Source organism: Lactuca sativa, chromosome 4, assembly GCF_002870075.4.
Source record: "Lactuca sativa cultivar Salinas chromosome 4, Lsat_Salinas_v11, whole genome shotgun sequence".
In the NCBI taxonomy this organism is placed as follows: domain Eukaryota; kingdom Viridiplantae; phylum Streptophyta; class Magnoliopsida; order Asterales; family Asteraceae; genus Lactuca; species Lactuca sativa.
In genome coordinates this window covers 320,566,247-320,585,883 of record NC_056626.2, presented here as the reverse complement: position 1 = coordinate 320,585,883, position 19,637 = coordinate 320,566,247, and positions in this window count along the sequence as shown.

The following is a 19,637-nucleotide window of genomic DNA, read 5'->3' as shown; positions in this document are numbered from 1 at the left end:
AAGTTATCCAGGACTGTGAGGGGTGTGGACGCCATATGGGTGATCATAGACAGACTGACGAAGAGTGCCCACTTCATTTTGATTTCCGAGAGTATATCCGCAGAGAAGTTGGCAGACATTTATGTATGAGAGGTGGTGGCAAGGCACGGGGTGCCAATTTCAGTAGTCTCTGACAGGGATTTCCGGTTTATATCCAGGTTCTGGATGAAGTTCCACGAGGAACTGGGTACTCAGCTACATTTTAGTACGGCGTATCACCCCTAGACTAATAGCCAAAGCTAGAGGATGATCCAGACATTGGAGGACATGCTTCGAGCATGTTTGTTGGATTTTGGAGGTAGTTGGGACACATACCTTCCACTGGCAGAGTTTTCGTACAATAACAGTTATCATGCCAGTATTGACTGAGCTCCATTCGAGATGTTATATGGTCGGAGGTGTCGGACCCCGGTGTGTTGGGACGAGGTTGGGCACCAGGTCATGGGGAGCACTAAGATAGTGCTCAAGACTACCAGGCTGATTCAGCAGGTGCGTGACCGGAAGCGGGTCGCATAGAGCCGTCAGAAAATTTATGTTAACCGACGGTGATCGGATCTCGAGTTTCAAGTGGGGGATTTTATGTTGCTGAAGGTGTTGCCCTGGAAGGGGATTATCAGGTTCCGGAAGAGGGGAAAGTTAGGGCCTCGGTTCATAGGCCCGTTCAGGATCACAGCCTAGGTGGTCAAGGTGGCATGTCGCTTGGATCTGTCGAAGGAGCTTAGCCAGATTCACAACACCTTCCATGTGTATCAGCCTTGGAAGTGTGTCACTGATGAGTCCGCAGTCATCTTGTTGGACGATATTCAGGTGGATGGGAGCCTGAACTACATCAAGAGGTCAATTTTCATCTTAGATAGGAAGACAAAAGGTCTTCGGATCAAGGAGGTGAAGCTGGTAAAGGTACAATGGCAGCACCAAAGAGGCTCCGAATGGAATTGGGAGCCAGAGGAGGAGGAGATGCGGGAGCATTATCCCGATCTATTCATAGTTACGGACTTCGAGGACGAAGTCTAGTTCAAGTGGGTGAGAGTTGTAACACTCCAAATCAGGTACACCTTTGAAACCCTTGGAAATGAATTAATAGGAAAAAATGGTCCCTCTCATACGTTGGGTGTACCTAAGGGTACGCTTAGCGTACTATGGGAGAAGGATCGTGAAGGAGCCTTGTGTACGCGAGGCGTACGTAAGGGTACATCGGGCGTACGCAACAGATGGACAAAACCCTAAATCTCGGACTTGACCCCCTATTTTAACACCTTTTAGCCTCTTGGACCAAACCCTATCAGCCTCTTTAGCCTCATTTCATCTACCTACAGCTAAGATATTGAGTGAGAGGGTTTTGAGCTTAAGGAGTGGGTTTCTGTGGCCATTTTAGAGTTCATTCACGAAGAGGGAATTGCTAATCAAGCTTGGGGTGGTTCGGTGCTTCAAGAATCTACATCTAGGTCACTTTGCAAAGCTTCTTGAGGTATAAAGCTACGACCTTGCCATCTTATTCATTTGATTTAGCTAGGGTTTTCTAGTTTTGTCCCTTTTGTTGATTTTGGACCTCCTCTAGTGAGTTAAGCAACTCCAGTGGATGGAAATGACAGATCTGGGGTCCCTTGGTCCTTTTGCAACATAAAAATGGAGTCTTGGTGGGTATTTTGACCTCATGCATGGGTTAAGCTCCTTAGAAAGGTCTTAGTGGAGGTGTTGGGAGCATATAAGGCATGCAAAGGCATAAAGTTGCCAACTTTATGCCTTAGGTCGTCTTAATAAGCATAGATCTTACTTTTGGACGTAAAAGAATCCAGTATTAAGACTTAATGGAAAAAGTGCTTAATCTGGTAGTACGATGGGCGTAACCCAGTGTACATTGCGCGTAAGTCCCAAAGCCTAGTACGTTGCGCGTACCAGGGTGGTACGCTAAGCGTATGCATCACAGATGGGCATGGATCTATTTTGAGCCTTTGATCTGTTGGGCCTCATTTGGTTATTGGACTTTGTTGCATTCTGAGAATAGTGGGCCGTTTTATCTATATTGGACCATTGGTGTTATGGTAGGGTCTTACTGGGCCAAGAGGCCCATTAATGATTTTTGTTCATGGACTTTGGGCCCATTAACAAAGAAAGCATATTTGGGCCTTCACGGAAGGACTTGGGGTTTGGGTTTCCCTTTGATTATGTGATGGCCTAACATGGGCTAATTTTATTATTCAGCATAGGAAGCTATGGGCAGTTAGGAGAGCAGTTTCGGATTCTTCGGACAGAGGTGAGTCTTTTCATCATACCCATGGGTCTAAGGCACTAAGGTTGGCCCATTATGTGATTATGGTATATGTGTTAGTCATTTCTATGATTTGATATGCTATGTGATTGTGTGTTATTGGATGGAAGACCCCGGGGAGTGCCTATGGCATTGGATGTAAGACCATGTGGGGTAGCCCATGGCATTCCTAGGTAAAGACCATGTGGGGTAGCCCATGGAATTGGATGTAAGACCATGTAGGGTAGCCCATGGAATTCCTAGGTAAAGACCATGTGGGGTAGCTCATAGCACGAAGGTGTAAGACCTTGGGGGAGCCTATGGCATCCTTACAGGTTTATGTATGCATGGATTATGTGTTATAGGTAGCTTTTATAGCTAACATGATATGTGTATTGTGTATTGTGTGTATGGTATGCTCTGGGAAACTCACTAAGCATTTAGCTTACAGGTTGTGGATTTGTTTCAGGTACTTCAGATCCCAAGGGCAAGGGCAAGGCGTAATGGCGCGGCGTGCACTCTCTCCTAGGAATTTTACGGACACTCTGATGTTTGGAATAAAAATTGTATTTGACAAACAATTATGATTGGATTTCTTAAATTATGGAAATGTATTTGACTATTCAAAAATGAAAATTTTCTTTGAAAAAATGGGTCGTTACACTTAGGGCCTAAGCAAGTCCATGGACCTCCTTGCATTAGGCCTTGGACGAAAACTCTTAGATCCTTCTAGGATTTTCGGCCTAGCCCTAACAAGGGTGATCCAATGGCCCAAAGCCTCAACTATCAAATAATTACAAAACAACCCCTATACTTTTAATTAATTCCTTTAATCCCAAAATAAATTACAAATTAGTTTCTGATTAAATACTAACTAAAAATATGATTCCAAATTAATATATTAATCATATAATATATTAATAAATCCTATTTATACCCCAATTTATTATTCTTAATAATAGATCAGCCTCTCTCCTATACAGTCATCCTATCTAGTCAATAGGGTGAAGGCAACCCAAAAGGACCATGCAACTATCGGGTCAAGTACATCCCATTTATAGTTATGGGCTTAGACACTTATTCCAACAGTCTCCCACTTGGATAAGTCTAATCACTATAACTGCCAGTGTAACTTCAAAATCCGATTAGCAATCGTAGCTCTCGATAGTTGATGTCGAACTCTGACCTAGTCAATGACACGTCCTTTAGATAAGGGATCATATAGTCCTCTATTCTCAAGATATTGTGTGGAAAAATACATGGAACATAGTTATACTTATTGTCCAGCAGTTTGTTTCTCAATCTCTGATTCATCTGGCATAGAACTTAATTGAACACATTAATTCAGTTCTGACCGGGCCCGACAAATAAGTCAAACCAAATCATCGAGGGGCCCAAGATATCTCTTTTAGCGTCGTAGGATAAAAGGAACAGATAAACTTCAACTTATATGCTTGTACTATTTACTCATCAAATCGTACACAACAATACGTTTTATAACATCAAGTTACTGATGTGTTTACGCATTATCAATGCACAACCGACTCGTAAACAACTCATATATCTAGGTTTTAAGACTATACGATATTATCATCTCACAATCACTCGTGATTAAATTCCATGAAGTGATTCATGTAAGTGTGGGTTTAATCCAATACTCAGATCTTATTTCACGAGCACTCATTAACGTTGCAGCAAACTTTTGCTATGTCTAAACGCTTAGACAATCTACAAGCTAATTCATGATAGTCTTCTTTCATACTTACTTCTCACGTATGATCGACTATGGATAGTTTAAATAATCTTATTATTTTGGAAGTCAAAACATGCAAAGTGAAAAAATAGTAAATAACTGACATAAGACGGTAACATTACTTATAAATAAAACACCTTTGTTTATTCATCAAAATGTCAATTACAATTTATCTGTTACAAGTTTTCTAAGGCTGTCTAATTACTAAAACAATTATGGTCCTTCAGCCCAATGCTCCTAGCGTGCTACAAGTGCTTAATCCTACTCAGTCCCTTCGTAAGGGGGTCTGCTGGTTATCCTCTGAAGATACCCTCTTAACCACGAGGAGTCCCTCTTCTACCCGAAGTCTAATGAAATGATATTTCCTGTCGATATGTTTGGATCTGCCATGATCCCTCAGTTACTTGGTTAAGGCAACCGCACCTTCGTTATCACATAAAATCTCCATAGGTTCCTTTATGGTTGGCACAACTCCAAGGTCTCTGATGTTCTTTAACAATATTGCCTCCTTTGACGTTTCGCTCGTTGCTGTGTACTCTGATCCGCACGTTGAATCAGCTACGGTCTCCTGCTTGGAACTTTTCCAAGTCACTTCTCCTCCATTCAGGTTAAAGACACAGCCCGACTGAGAGTGGAAATTATCTCGGTCAGTCCGAAAACTGACGTCACTATAACCTCGCACCCTTAAGTCATCACTCCCACCGAGGATAAGAAACCATTCCTTAGTCCTTCGTAGGTGCTTAAGAATATTCTTTGCTGCGGTCCAATGTGCTCTACTAGGGTTCCCTTGATATTTGGTGACCATGCTCAAAGCGAAGGCCAAATCATGGCGAGTACACATCATAGCATACATAATTAAGCCAACAGCGGAAGCATAAGGTACTTGGCTCATCTCTACTATCTCAGCATCGGTACTCGGGGTTTGAGTCTTACTCAACTTGGTATTGCTTTGGGTTGGCAACTCCCCTTTCTTGGAATTTTCCATACTAAAACACTTTAGTACCTTATCCAAGTAAGTACTTTGACTAAGTCCTATTAGTCTTTTACTCTTGTATCTCACTATCCTTATCCCAAGAATATAAGCAGCTTCTCTGAGGTCCTTCATATCGAAGCACTTCCCAAGCCAGGACTTAATCTCCTGCAGGGTTGGGATGTTGTTTCCTATGAGCAGTATGTCATCAACATACAAATCGAGAAAGCTAAATATACTCCCACTAGCTTTGACATATACAAAGGACTCATCCTCGTTTTTCAAGAAACCAAACTCTTTGACTTTCTCATCGAAACAAAGATTCAATCGGCGAGATGCTTGTTTCAATCCATAAATGGATTTCTCAAGCGTACACACTCTATTAGGATGCTTCGCATCAACAAAACCCTCTGGCTGACTCATGTAAACATCTTCAGCCAACTTCCCATTAAGGAAAGAGATTTTGACATCCATCTGCCATATTTCATAATCATGAAACACAACTATGGCTAGCATAACCCTTATAGATTTAATCTTCGCAACTGGTGAAAAGTTCTCATCATAGTCAACTCCAGGAGTTTGAGTAAATCCCTTTGCAACCAATCGCACTTTATAAGTGTGTACTTTCCTATCCATGTTGGTCTTCTTCTTGAAGATCTATTTGCACCCGACCATCTTACGACCCAGTACATTGTCAACAAAGTTCCAAACTTGATTGTCATACATGGGCTGAATCTCGTACGTTGTCCATAACCTCTTTCTACTTCACAGACTCCGGGCCTGCCATGGCTTCCTTGTAGCTATTAGGTTCATCCAAATTTACTAGTGTACTATCACTAATAAACGTATCACCCTCACTCTTTATATGAAAACCATATAACACGGGTGGAACACTAACTCTACTGGAACGTCTAAGAGGTAAGGACTCGTTAATCGGTTCAATAGGAGTTTCCTCCTTGGGTTGAACGCCAGTGTTAGAGGTTCCTTCATTGCTTGATTCTTGAAGCTCTTCAAGATCAATTTACCTCCCACTGTCCTCTTGGATTATGAGTTCACGCTCTTAGAAAATCCCTCTCTTCGCAATGAAGACAACATTGTCACTCGATCTATAGAAGAGATATCCAAAGGACTTCTATGGATAGCCGATGAAAATACATCGCTCAGTACAAGGTTTGAGCTTGTCGTGAGTCTCTCGTCTTACGAAAGCCTCACAACTCCAAACCTTGATGTGTGACAACAAGGGAGCTTTCCCTGTCCACATCTCGTGAGGTGTTTTGGCAACCTTCTTAGTCGGGACAAGATTAAGGATATGGGTGGCAGTCTCTAAGGCATAGCCCCAAAATGAGATAGGTAACAAAGTACGACTCATCATGGAACGAACCATATCCAATAGGGTTCAATTGTGCCTCTCAGCCACACCATTCAACTGCGATGTCCTAGGTGGCATCAATTGCGAAACAATTCTGCATTCCTTGAGGTAGTCGTGGAATTCAAGACTAAGGTACTCACCACCTTGATCGGATCAGAGCATCTTAATTTTCCTACCCAGCTGATTCTCCACTTCTTGCTAAAACTCTTTAAACTTTTCAAAGGTTTCTGATTTGTGCTTAATTAATTAGATATACCCATATCGACTATAATCATCGGTAAAAGTCACGTAGAAGCGGTCCGCTTCCCTTGTGGCGGATCTAAAGGGCCCACATACATCGGTATGTATAAGATCCAATAAACCCTCACCCCTTTCATAAGTGCCACTGAAGGGTGACTTGGTCATCTTTCCAAGTAAACAAGACTCGCACACGTCAACGTCCCTAAGGTTGAATGACTCCAACACTCCATCCTTTTGGAGTTGGGCTATCCAAAAGGATGCCTTATCCAAACTATTGGAAGAATTGATATGCAACACATCATTTCCTAAGTTGTCTACATCCATCACAGTTTCATATATACCATTACAAGGCAATCCTTCAAGATAGAAAGTACCATTAAGGAAAGCATTAATAAAACCAGTTTCATTATTGAATGAAAATCTAAAACCTTGTTTATACAAACCATGAAAAAAATAATGTTTCATGTCATTTCTAACGAATAACAACAGTTATTCAAATCTAAGCCTAACCCACTTCTAAGCACTAAAGAGTAAACTCCAATCTTGGTGACAGGCGACGCTTTCCTATTCCCCATGATCAATTTTATCTTCCCATGCTCCAAATCCCTACTTCTTCTTAGGCCCTCCAAATCAGAACAAATGTGAAAACCACATCCTGTATCAAGGACCCAAGACATAGCATGTGATGAGTTATTAGATTAAATAGTATAAATACCTATGAAGGATGGCTTTATCTTCCCATCCTTGATGTCCTGCAGGTACTTCAGACATATTCGTTTCCAATGCCCTTTGTCGTGGCAGTGGAAGCCCTCTACTTCCTTAGGGTTTGAAGAGGGAGCAACGGGACCAGCTTTGGTTCCACTAGAAGAGGTACCATCAAGGGACTTTCCTTTATGGTGGCTCTTAGAAGAAGCCTTCCTCTTCTTTCCCTTTCCTTCCCCAATATCCAAGACGGGACCAGCAGCAGTAGGAGTAGATGCAATAGATTTGCCTTTTAGACTACTCTCAATAGTCCTTAGTAGGCCTTGAAGCTTGCTCAGAGTGACCTCCTCCTTGTTCATATGGTAGGTCATATGAAACTGGTCGTAACAAGGAGGAAATTAGTGTAAAATGATATCTATGGTCATCTCCTCATCGAAGTTAACATTTAACATTAGCAAGCGTTCCATGTATCTCTTCATTTTCTACAGGTGGTCCATGATGGACTCTCCATCCTTCATTTTGGTAGTGATCATCGCAGCGATGATCTCATACCGTTCCTGCCTAGCACTTTGATGGTACCTTTCCATGAAATCTTGGTGCATCTCGTAGGGATAGTAGTCCTCGTAGGACTTTTGGAGTTCAGCAATCATTGTTGCGAGCATGATGCAATGAACCTTCGTACCATCTCGCTCATGAGCCTTGTAGGCAGCAATCTCTTCGGGAGTAGCAATGTTCACATTAACCTCCTTCAGCTTCTTGTCGACAACATAATCATTGTCCTCATAACGGGTGACCATGCGAGTGTTTCAGATCCAATCATTAAAGTTGGACCCATAGAATATCACCCTCCCACACAAGTTCATGAGTGAGAATGAGCCGAAAGGGGTCGAGCCAGAAGCTTTGTTGTTTGGAGTATACATCTGAAAAGGAAAAGAGACAAAGTTTAGATTAGATAAGAATCCCCAATTTAACCCCCAAATGAAAAAATTAGGCCAACGACATTATTTACAATTTAGAAGACAGATGTCATAATCCAAACTACAAATAATTTAAAGGTAAGTGAATGACGATTCACTAATTTCCATCATGAAAAACGAAAAGGACTTTTAAGTTTTAAATGAATTGAAATTCCTAGATTCTTTTGATATTCATTGAACTTTTCAATGCCAAGTTTAAATCTCGATATGCCCTTCAATTTTGTGACTGGGATATCGAGGATCAAAAACAAGGTGTGAATAACCATGAAAATGTACTTGGTACTCTCGATGTTACAAATCACCTAATCAATGTAGCGGTTAGCCACACATGCTCCATTGATAAACATCAAGCTACCCTTTTCCACCTTTGCAGTCCCAAATTAGTGTGCCGGTTAACCACACATCTCCACTAACGACTTGGCAGGGTGCAAACTGTAATTTCATGGAATAGCATCATTTTTCACATTTTTCCTAAAGTAACTAAGATTGAGAATTTTATAAAAACATTTAGTTACTTTATTAATCATTATACTTTTAATGATGAATTAGTTGCCCTATCCTACCCGTTCGGCTAACGACCTTCCAGCAATCAAGGAAGCGGTGGGTGAGAGTGGACACCCATTAAAATGTCATTTTATAGGCAGCAACCTTAGACCCCCCCCCCCCCCCCCCCCTTATAGACCGGCATCGTGAATGAGGCCTACTAAAGGTAAGACTATCTTTATCCTACACACACACACACATATATATATATATATATATATATATATATATATATATATATATATATATATATATATATATATAATTATTAATCTTATAATATTATAATAGTATAAGGGTGTATTTTAAACATTTCAAAATACTAGGGTTTTAATCAAATTTAAAATTTTCGAAAATTAATACCTTTTAATTTTAAAATCTTAAATATTAAAACTTTGATTTAATAATAATCCAAAATTAAACAATTAATTTAAATTATTAAATCTTGAAGGATTATCCATTAAATTAAACAATTAATTTAACCTAATCCCTTTATCCCCTAAAATTCGAAAATTTGGGATGGGATAATTCAAAGATCTTTAATTATCTATTTAAACAATTAAAGGGATAATTAAAAAAGATGGCATTATCCTAATCCCTAAAATCTTGGAATCTTATCTTGGGGGATAAGGCATTTTTGAAAACCCTAGGGTTAGACAACCCTAATCTCGAAATCTTAATGCCAAAGGAAAGGGTTCAAGAAACCCTAACAAAATTCGAAAACTAGGGTTTTGGAACTCTAATTTCGAAAATTCAAGCCCTAGGGTTTATTAGCCATAAACCCTAATTTGTCAAGTTCATACTTTTGTATCAAATCCAATTGAAAACAAAAAAACCAAAGGCTCTAATATCATTGATGGATTTTATACAAACAATCTTATGTGTGCATGCAACCCTAATTTGGATCTATGTTTTCACTATTAGACATACAAGAAATGAACACAAAAGGAAACCCTAGCATGCATCTAATATTTGAAATCTACAAACAAAACGGATTAGAATACATGCCTTTGTTGCTATATAGTAATAACAACTAAATCTTGAAGTTCCTTTGCTCTTGAGAACAAGTACCACAAATGTAGTACCTCTAATGGTTCACAAACACACAAGAGTGAAAGGATGAATATGAGAGAGAGAAGAGAATATAACTAGCTCTAGAAATCGTCTCTTCTAGGGTTTCTAAAGGGATGAGACGAATTCTTAAGCCAAGGGGTTCTATTTATACTTGAGGCCAGCTAGGGTTTCAGGGTGGAAACCCTAATCCCTTAGCTTAGGGCCTAAGCAAGTCCATGGACCTCCTTGCATTAGGCCTTGGACAAAAATTGCTAGATCCTTCTAAGGTTTTTGGCCTAGCCCTAAAAAGAGTGATCCAATGGCCCAATGTAGCACCTGGTTCCTGGTACGTACTCCTTGTGATTAATATTTTAATTTTATGCATTTTTGCCTTGGACTCGGCGAGTTGAAGGAGCAACTCGCCGAGTAGGAGCGGGATAAGGCGCGGGGTTTGAACCTTGTACTCGGCGAGTATACCCTGTTTGGACAAAAACCCTAATCCAGGCATTTGCACCCTATTTAAACGCTCTAACTTGGCCTCCTTAGTCCCTAACACTTCCATAGAACTGTAGAAAGAAACCCTTGCCCCCATATTGTTCTTGAGAGTGATTTTGGCTTTGTGGATAAGGTTTGGAGCTTAGAGGAAGGAAGAGGAGGTTGAAGTGTGCAAGGAGGGGAGGTAGATCTGAAATCTACACTGTGAGAAGCTTCCATTCAGGTAGAAAAGTTCTTACCTTGATCATTAGTTCATTAGATCCCCTTTTTGTCCCAAATTAGTGGTTTCAAGCCCTAAAACCTCAAATTCCATGTAATTATGCTTTATGTTCTAAAAGGACTTCAGATTGGGATCTTATGGATGTCCTAGAAGTATAAAGTCTCTGTGGTTGGAGTTATTGAGGTCCCTATTGAGTGTATGACCCCTTAAAGAGCTTGGATTTGCCTTCTTGAGCTTATAGGGCCATGCATGCACGTAAAGTTTGCAACTTTACGTGATAAGCATGCCCTAGGAGCATAGATCTATGGGTTAGAAGCGTTGCATGTATTAGTTTTGGTCTGTATGGGAAGTGGGTCAAAGGGACTCGGCGAGTCCCAAAGTGGAACTCGGCGAGTTCTATGAAGATGGTCTTAGACTCGGCGAGTTGGATGAACAACTCGGCGAGTCCTATGAAGATTGCCTGGAGCTCGCCGAGTTGTTCTTCAAACTCAACGAGTCGTATGAACTTTCGCTGAGTAAGAGGGGTTTAAGTGTTGAAGGTCCAACCCTTCGTATCTACACGCGGGATTAGCAGTGTAACGTAGTCCCAAAACCCCAAATCCTCTTGCGGGATGTTCTGGTAAGGATTGGAAGCGAGTAGGAGATCTGCTCGTGGAACTCGGCGAGTTGCTCTCGGACTCGGCGAGTCAGATCACAAGTCGGTTCCATAGTCCCGAGTAGTGAGTCAAGGATGACTCAGTGAGTGGAAAGAGGGACTTGGTGAGTAGGCCCGGGTAAGTAGGAGAAGGACTCGGCAAGTCTGTGCGACGACTCGGCGAGTCCAGTCAACTGGAAGTTGACTTTGACCAAGGAGTTGACCTTGGACCAGGGATGGGTCAGTCAATTGACCTAAGGGTATTTAGGAGTGGCTAATGTATGTTTTCGGGTTTGTAGCCGGAGGATTACCGGTGTAGCAGCCAGACGTCGAGCAGTCAGACTTTCGGTAGCTACTCTTCAAGGTGAGTTTCCTTCCAGTAGTAACGAGTCTAAGGCACCAAGGCCGGCCCGTATAGACGATGTGCTCGTGTTGGAGTGTGGGCAGAGCCCGTATCTCATGGTTGAGTTTGATGATGATATATGCCAGTATGATAGATTTGTCTATACTCGTTGTCTGTGTGATACCTGTATGTTATGGATTAGCAGCTGAGTGTGGGCGAGGCCCGTATCTCTCTGATAGTGGAGTGTGGGCGAGTAAGGGAGTGTGGGCGAGGCCCGTATCTCCCAGCTAGCGGAGTGTGGGCGAGGCCCGTATCTTCATGAGTGTGGGTGGGGCCCGTATCTCCTAGTGGTTCATTGTATGTTTGTATGGTATGAGGTATTATGGTGGAACTCACTAAGCTTCGTACTTACAGTTTTCAGTTTTTGTTGCAGGTACCTCTTCTTCGAAGGGGAGGGAGCTGGCGCGGTAGCGGCCCATCACACACATGCCTCGTATTCCGCACTATGAGATCTTCCTAAGGATTTGTACTCTGACATTATTATGTTTATGAAAATGTTTTCCAGACAGGTGATATCTTTTATAAAATGTTATCATCGGTGAATGCTTTTATTTCTAATGCTTCACTAAGTATATGTTTTAAAAAAATGAAATTTTTGGCTCGTATTTTTGGGACGTTACAAGTTGGTATCAGAGCTCTGGTTTGATGGATTCAGACACACCTACGTGGGTGTCTGAACTCAAATCGAGGGATTAAAAGATTTTAAAGAAAAAAATGTTTTCTAAAAGCTAAGTAAAGAGTTTTAAGAAGGAACAAAGTGTGTGATGTGCGTGACCGGCCGAGCTCAAGTAAGTATTCCCCAAAGTACCCATAAAAGCTTATGTTATGTTTATCAGTTTCAGTATAACAGCATGCTAGAATAGGACTAAGGATCTAGGAGTGATGCCTTATGTGCCTGCTTTATGTGCCTCAGTGTATGAAAATTTCTTGCTAGAATTGAGTAGACAGCAGTAGGATAGCCTGACTAGGTTATGCCTGATAGAATGAACTTAACATCGTATGCTAGTACAGTTCCAGAAATGAGGGTAGAGTTGCTTGAGATTCTTTCCTTTTTGTCCGGATGTTGGTGCTTTGTGCTATGAGGGTCGTGAGTGATGGGAGTTAGCTGTTGGGTGAATATGTTAAAGTCACAGGTGACCAGGGTTGAATAATCTCAGAGTGATGGATTCGACCCTATTGCGTAGCTCTTGTTTGAGTCCTAACCGTGGTAGGGATGAGTCCCTTACTCGAAGGATTATCCGAGCCTCGTTGCATGTGATTGTATTCAGGTAATGGCTAATTGGCATTACAGAGAGACCTTCAGCAGCTGAGGATTGGGTTGGGTGGAGTCAGAGGTCTCCTAAGGTAAGCCTGGGATGAGTATAGCAGTGATCGGTGGTAGTGAAAGGGACCTGGTGGAGTCAAGGCAGTCCTTGGAGAAGGTACGGATAGATGTGGAAGGTAGTATAAGCCCGTACTACTAAAAGCAGAGGATCCGTACCCGAACTAAGGAAGGATGAGACAAGACCAGGGTACTTGAAATAGATGCGATCCCTTAGGGGTATCAGTATCACTAATGGTTGTCTGTGTGTATTGCAGAATGGTGGTACTATGCCAGAGACCAGCTGGTTGCAGTTCGGGAGAGGGGTCGGGTTCGGGATCAGGTTCCAAGCCAGTAGATGAGAGGCTACGTGAGTTCATTGCGTCAGAGATCACCAGAGGCATCCTTGAGTTGACTCCCATCATTTTCAGGTCGATCAAGGAAGGGATAGTTGAGCTGATGGAGGACCGTCTCAGGGTGTTCAGGAGCGACATGGCATCTAGCCAGTCAGGATCTCACACACTGTCCTTTAAGGACTTTTGGGGTAGTGGTGCACCGGATTTTCATGGGGCAAAGGACCCCATAGCTTCCAGACAGTGGATTGCATACATTGAGTCTGCGCAAATGATTAGCTTCTGCCCTGAGGGGTCGAAGGTGAGGTTCGCAGCAGGGTGTTTACGAGATCGAGCTAGGGATTGGTGGGAGTCCGTGGGTGACTCGTTGGGAGCCTCGGTTGTCGAGGCTATGACTTGGTCGGACTTCACGACCAGGTTCAGGGCAGAATTCGCGCCAGCTGTTGAGCTTCAACAGCTGGCCAGGGAGTTCTTGGATATGAGACAAACGACGGAGACTGTGGCGGAGATCACCGCCAAGTTCCGGGAGAGGGCAATGCTGGTGCCCCAGTATGCGGGAGATGAGGATATGAGGAGGACCCGCTATCATGACATGCTACGGGCTGACATCCGGGAGCATGTTAGTTTTTCAGCTTGCCTTACCCTGGAGTCCATGATTTCCAGGGCGAGGGAAAGGGAGATTGATTTGGAGCACATTCGAAAGAGAAAGGCGGAGACGGGGCAGGTGGTTGGGGCTTCAGGGAAGAAGCCCAACGGGTTAGATGGTAGGCCGAAAGGCCAAGGAGGGTCGGGCCGCTGCGGAAAATGCAGCAGGTCACATGAGGGAGCATGTGGATTGGGATCATCAGGCTGCTACAAGTGCAGCAAGGCGGGGCACTTTAGCAGGGATTGTACTGCCCCTGTCTCGGTTGTTTAGACATCTGAGTTGTTGTGTTTCCACTACAACCAGAGGAGCCACAAGAGGGCCAATTGCCCCCAGTTGACAGCATCGGCGCCGGTTAAGGCGCCGGTTCCAGCTACCCTGCAGATTACAGATGGCCGGTAGGGCAAGGCAGAGGCTCCAGTGGTGAGGAGTCGTGCGTTTCAGCTGACGACAGAGGAGGCATGCGCCGCACCTGATGTGGTGACGGGTATGATTCTTTCCCTCTATCTTATTTTTTATGATGTTATGATATTGATATTTGCTCTATATATATGCTTTAGGATCGTTCCATGTGAATGGTATTCCTGTTCAGGTGTTGTTTGACTCGGGTGCCACCCGGTCATTTGTTTCCCTTGCACTTAGCAAGAGGTTTACTGAGTCTTCGGGCATGTTGGATTGCCCTTTAGAGGTGGAAATTGCCGATGATCGATCAGTGCGAGCATCAGCAGTGTTCAGGGATTATGTTCTAAGGTTGTTTGAAGAGCGCTACTTGGTGGATTTGGTTCCCATTCCTTTGCGTGGGAACAAGGTGATTATAGGCATGGATTGGTTGAGCCCTAATGGGGCGGTGATAGATTACGCACAGCAGATGGTGCGGATCAGGACCCCAAGTGGGGGAGAGTTGGTGATCCACGGTGAAAGGCCACAGCGTGGACCCACAGTATGTTCAGCTGCAAGGGTTAGGCGCTACCTTCAGCAGGGTTGCGCGGGATTTGTCGCGTACGTCATGGATACCTAGGAGGCGGGTAAGGCGACGGTGAGCGAGGTTCCAGTGGTGCGAGACTACGCTAATGTGTTCCCGGAGGAGCTTCCTAGAATACCTACGGAGCGTCTGGTAGAGTTCAGGATCGACCTAGTTCCTAGTGCGGCTCCGATAGCCAAGGCACCCTATCGGTTGGATCCTCTCGAGATGCAGGAGTTGTCTACGCAGCTGCAGGAGTTGTCTACGCAGCTGCAGGAGTTGCTAGACAAGGGATTTATTCGACCGAGCAGTTCACCCTGGGGAGCCCCGATCCTTTTTGTAAAGAAGAAGTACGGGTCGCATCAGATGTGTATTGATTACCGGGAGCTGAATAAGGTAACAGTGAAGAACCGTTACCCACTCCCAAGGATTGATGACCTCTTTGATCAGTTGCAGGGAGCATCTTGGTTTTCCAAGATCGATTTGCGTTTAGGGTATCATCAGATGAGGGTCTGAGAGGAGGATGTACAGAAGACCGTGTTTCGGACGTGTTACGGCCATTATGAGTTCGTGGTGATGCTGTTTGGGCTCACCATTGCTCCTGCCGCGTTCATGGACCTCATGAACCGCGTATGTAGACCGATGCTGGATCGGTCTGTGATAGTTTTCATTGATGACATCTTGGTTTATTCCAAGAAGCAGAAGGAGCACGAGGAGCATCTGAGAGAGGTTTTGGAGACCTTGAGGAGGGAGAGCTTGTATGCCAAGTTCTCCAAATGTGAGTTTTGGTTGCGCGAGGTGCAGTTTCTTGGGCACCTCATCAACCAGAACGGGATTTCAGTAGACCCGGCCAAGGTGGAGGCCGTGATGAGATGGGAGGTTCCGAAGTCTCCATCCGAGATTCAGAGTTTCCTGGAATTAGCGGGATACTATCGGAGATTCATTCAGGACTTCTCCAAGATAGTCGTACCCCTGACGCGGCTTACTAAGAAAGTCGTGGTCTTCCAATGGGGGCCTAAGCAGCAGGCAGCATTCGAGGTTCTGAGACAGAGATTGTGTGAGGCGCCAATCTTAGCCCTGCCAGAGGGCATAGAGGATTTTGTGGTATATTGTGATGCGTCCATTTCTGGGTTGGGCGTGGTACTGATGCAGAGAGGTCATGTCATTGCCTACACTTCGAGGCAGCTGAAGCCTCACGAGGCAAACTACCTGACGCACGATTTAAAGTTGGGGGTGGTGGTCTTCGCCCTCAAGATTTGGCGACATTACCTCTATGGGGTTCGGAGTACCATTTACACGGACCACAAGAGTTTGAGGTACCTCATGGATCAGCCGAATCTGAACATGAGGCAGCGTCGGTGGCTCGAGGTGGGGAAGGATTATGATTGTGAGATCCTTTACCACCCGGGGAAGGCCAATGTGGTGGCCGATGTGCTTAGCCGCAAGGCGGTGCCGATCAGGGATATTTGCATACGGATGACAGTGGTGACCCTGCTTTTGGAGCGGATTCGGGAGGCCCAACAGGAGGCCATGAAGGAGGAACATCGGAAGAGTGAGCACATAATGGGTCAGGTTTCCTCCTTCGACTATGATAGCAGGGGATTATTTTCAATACACCGTAGGGTGTAGGTGCCGTACCTCGGAGGCGTGCACCAGGTCTTGATGGAGGAGGCGCACAAATCTCGATTCTCCATTCATCCCGGGGCGACGAAGATGTATAGGGATCTTCGTCTGGACTATTGGTGGCCCTGCATGAAGCGGGATGTGGCTTAGTACGTCGAGCGGTGCTTGACCTGCAGGAAGGTCAAGGCCGAGCATCAGAGACCGCACGGCAAGATGCAGTCGTTGGATATCCCGTTGTGGAAATGGGAAGATATTACGATGGACTTTATCACGAAGCTACCCAAGACCGCGCGGGGAGTGGATTCTATATGGGTCATCGTGGATCGGTTGACCAAGAGCGTCCATTTTATCCCAATTCAGGAGAGCATCTAGGTCGAGAAGTTGGCCGACATCTATATCAAGGAGGTAATGGCGCGGCACGGGGTGCCCGTATCAGTGATTTCAGACAGAGATGTGTGATTTACTTCCAGGTTTTGGAAGAAGTTCCATGACAAGTTGGGTACTCGTCTGCATTTCAGCACCGCTTTTCACCCGCAGACGGATGGTCAGAGCGAGCGGACCATCCAAACGTTGAAGGATATGTTGTGGGCATGTGTTCTGGATTTCGGAGGTAGTTGGGATACCTACCCCCCGTTGGCGGAGTTCTCATATAATAATAGCTATCATGCGAGCATCGACCGTCCTCCCTTCGAGATGTTGTATGGAAGGAGGTGCAGGACCCCGATATGTTGGGGAGAGGTTGGCCAGAGGGTCATGGGAAGCACCGAAGTGGTGCTCCAGACAACAGAGAAGATCCAGCAGGTCTGGAGTAGGCTCCAGACTGCCCAGATTCGGCAGAAAAGTAATGCCGACAAGCGCCGTTCAGACTTGGAATTCCAAGTCGGGGATATGGTTCTCCTGAAGGTGTCGTCGTGGAAAGGCATCATCCGATTCAGGAAGCGGGGCAAGTTGGGCCCAAGGTTCATCGGGCCATTCAGGGTTGTAGCCCAGGTGGGCAAGGTGGCATATAGGTTGGATCTGCCAGCCGAACTCAGCCAGATCCACAGCACTTTCCACGTCTCTCAGTTGTGGAAGTGTTTGGTAGACGACTCGGTAGTGGTGCCTTTAGAGGATATTCAGGTCGACGACACCCTGAATTACATCACACGTCCTATGGTGATCCTCAACAGGAAGTCGAAGGATCTAAGGAACAAGAGGGTGGAACTTATGAAGGTGCTATGGCAGCACCGAAAGGGGTCGGAGTGGACTTGGGAGCCGGTGGAAGAGATGATGGAGCATTACCCCGAGCTGTTTCAGGATCAAGCAACGGACTTCGAGGACGAAATCTGAAATAAGTGGGGGAGATTTATAGCACCTGGTTCCTGGCACATACTCCTTATGATTAATATTTTAATTTTATGCATTTTTGCCTTGGACTCGGCGAGTTGAAGGAGCAACTCGCCGAGTATGAGCGGGATAAGGCGCGGGGTTTGAACCTTGTACTCGGCGAGTCGGTCCCCGGACTCGGCGAGTAGACCCTGTTTGGACAAAAACCCTAATCCGAGCATTTGCACCCTATTTAAACGCTCTAACTTGGCCTCCTTAGTCCCTAACACTTCCAGAGAACTGTAGAAAGAAACCCTTGCCCCCATATTGTTCTTGAGAGTGATTTTGGCTTTATGGAGAAGGTTTGGAGCTTAGAGGAAGGAAGAGGAGGTTGAAGTGTGCAAGGAGAGGAGGTAGATCCGGAATCTACACTGTGAGAAGCTTCCATTCAGGTAGAAAGGTTCTTACCTTGATCATTAGTTCATTAGATCCCCTTTTTGTCCCAAATTAGCGGTTTCAAGCCCTAAAACCTCAAATTCCATGTAATTATGCTTTATGTTCTAAAAGGACTTCAGATTGGGATCTTATGGACGTCCTAGAAGTATAAAGTCTCTGTGGTTGGAGTTATTGAGGTCCCTATTGAGTGTATGACCCCTTAAAGAGCTTGGATTTGCCTTCTTGAGCTTATAGGGCCATGCATTCACATAAAGTTTGCAACTTTACGTGATAAGCATTCCCTAGGAGCATAGATCTATGGGTTAGAAGCGTTGCATGTCTTAGTTTTGGTCTGTATGGGAAGTTGGACAAAGGGACTCGGCGACTCCCAAAGTGGAACTCGGCGAGTTCTATGAAGATGGTCTTTGACTCGGCGAGTTGGATGAACAACTCGGCGAGTCCTATGAAGATTGCCTGGAGCTCGCCGAGTTGTTCTTCAAACTCGGCGAGTCGTATGAACTTTCGCTGAGTAAGAGGGGTTTATGTGTTGAAGGTCCAACCCTTCGTATATGCACGCGGGATTAGCAGTGTAACGTAGTCCCAAAACCCTAAATCCTCTTGCGGGATGTTCTGGTAAGGATTGGAAGCGAGTAGGAGATCTGCTCGTGGAACTCGGCGAGTTGCTCTCGGACTCGGCGAGTCGGATCACGAGTCGGTTCCATAGTCCCGAGTAGTGAGTCAAGGGTGACTCAGTGAGTGGAAAGAGGGACTTGGAGAGTAGGACCGGGTTAGTAGGAGAAGGACTCAGCGAGTCTGTGCCACGACTCGGCGAGTCCAGTCAACTGGAAGTTGACTTTGACCAAGGAGTTGACCTTGGACTAGGGATAGGTCAGTCAATTGACCTAAGGGTATTTAGGAGTGGCTAATCTATGTTTGCGGGTTTCTAGCTGGAGGATTACCGGTGCAGCAGCCAGACGTCGAGCAGTCAGACTTTCGGTAGCTACTCTTCGAGGTGAGTTTCCTTCTAGTAGTAACGGGTCTAAGGTACCAAGGCCAGCCCGTATAGACGATGTGCTAGTGTTGGAGTGTGGGAAGAGCCCGTATCTCATGGTTGAGTTTGATGATGATATAAGCCAGTATGATAGATTTGTCTATACTCGTTGTCTGTGTGATACTTGTATGTTATGGATTAGCAACTGAGTGTGGGCGAGGCCCGTATCTCTCTGATAGTGGAGTGTGGGCGAGGACCGTATCTCTCAGATAAGGGAGTGTGGGCGAGGCCCGTATCTCCCAGTTAGGGGAGTGTGGGCGAGGCCCGTATCTTCATGAGTGTGGGCGGGGCCCGTATCTCCTAGCTGTTCATTGTATATT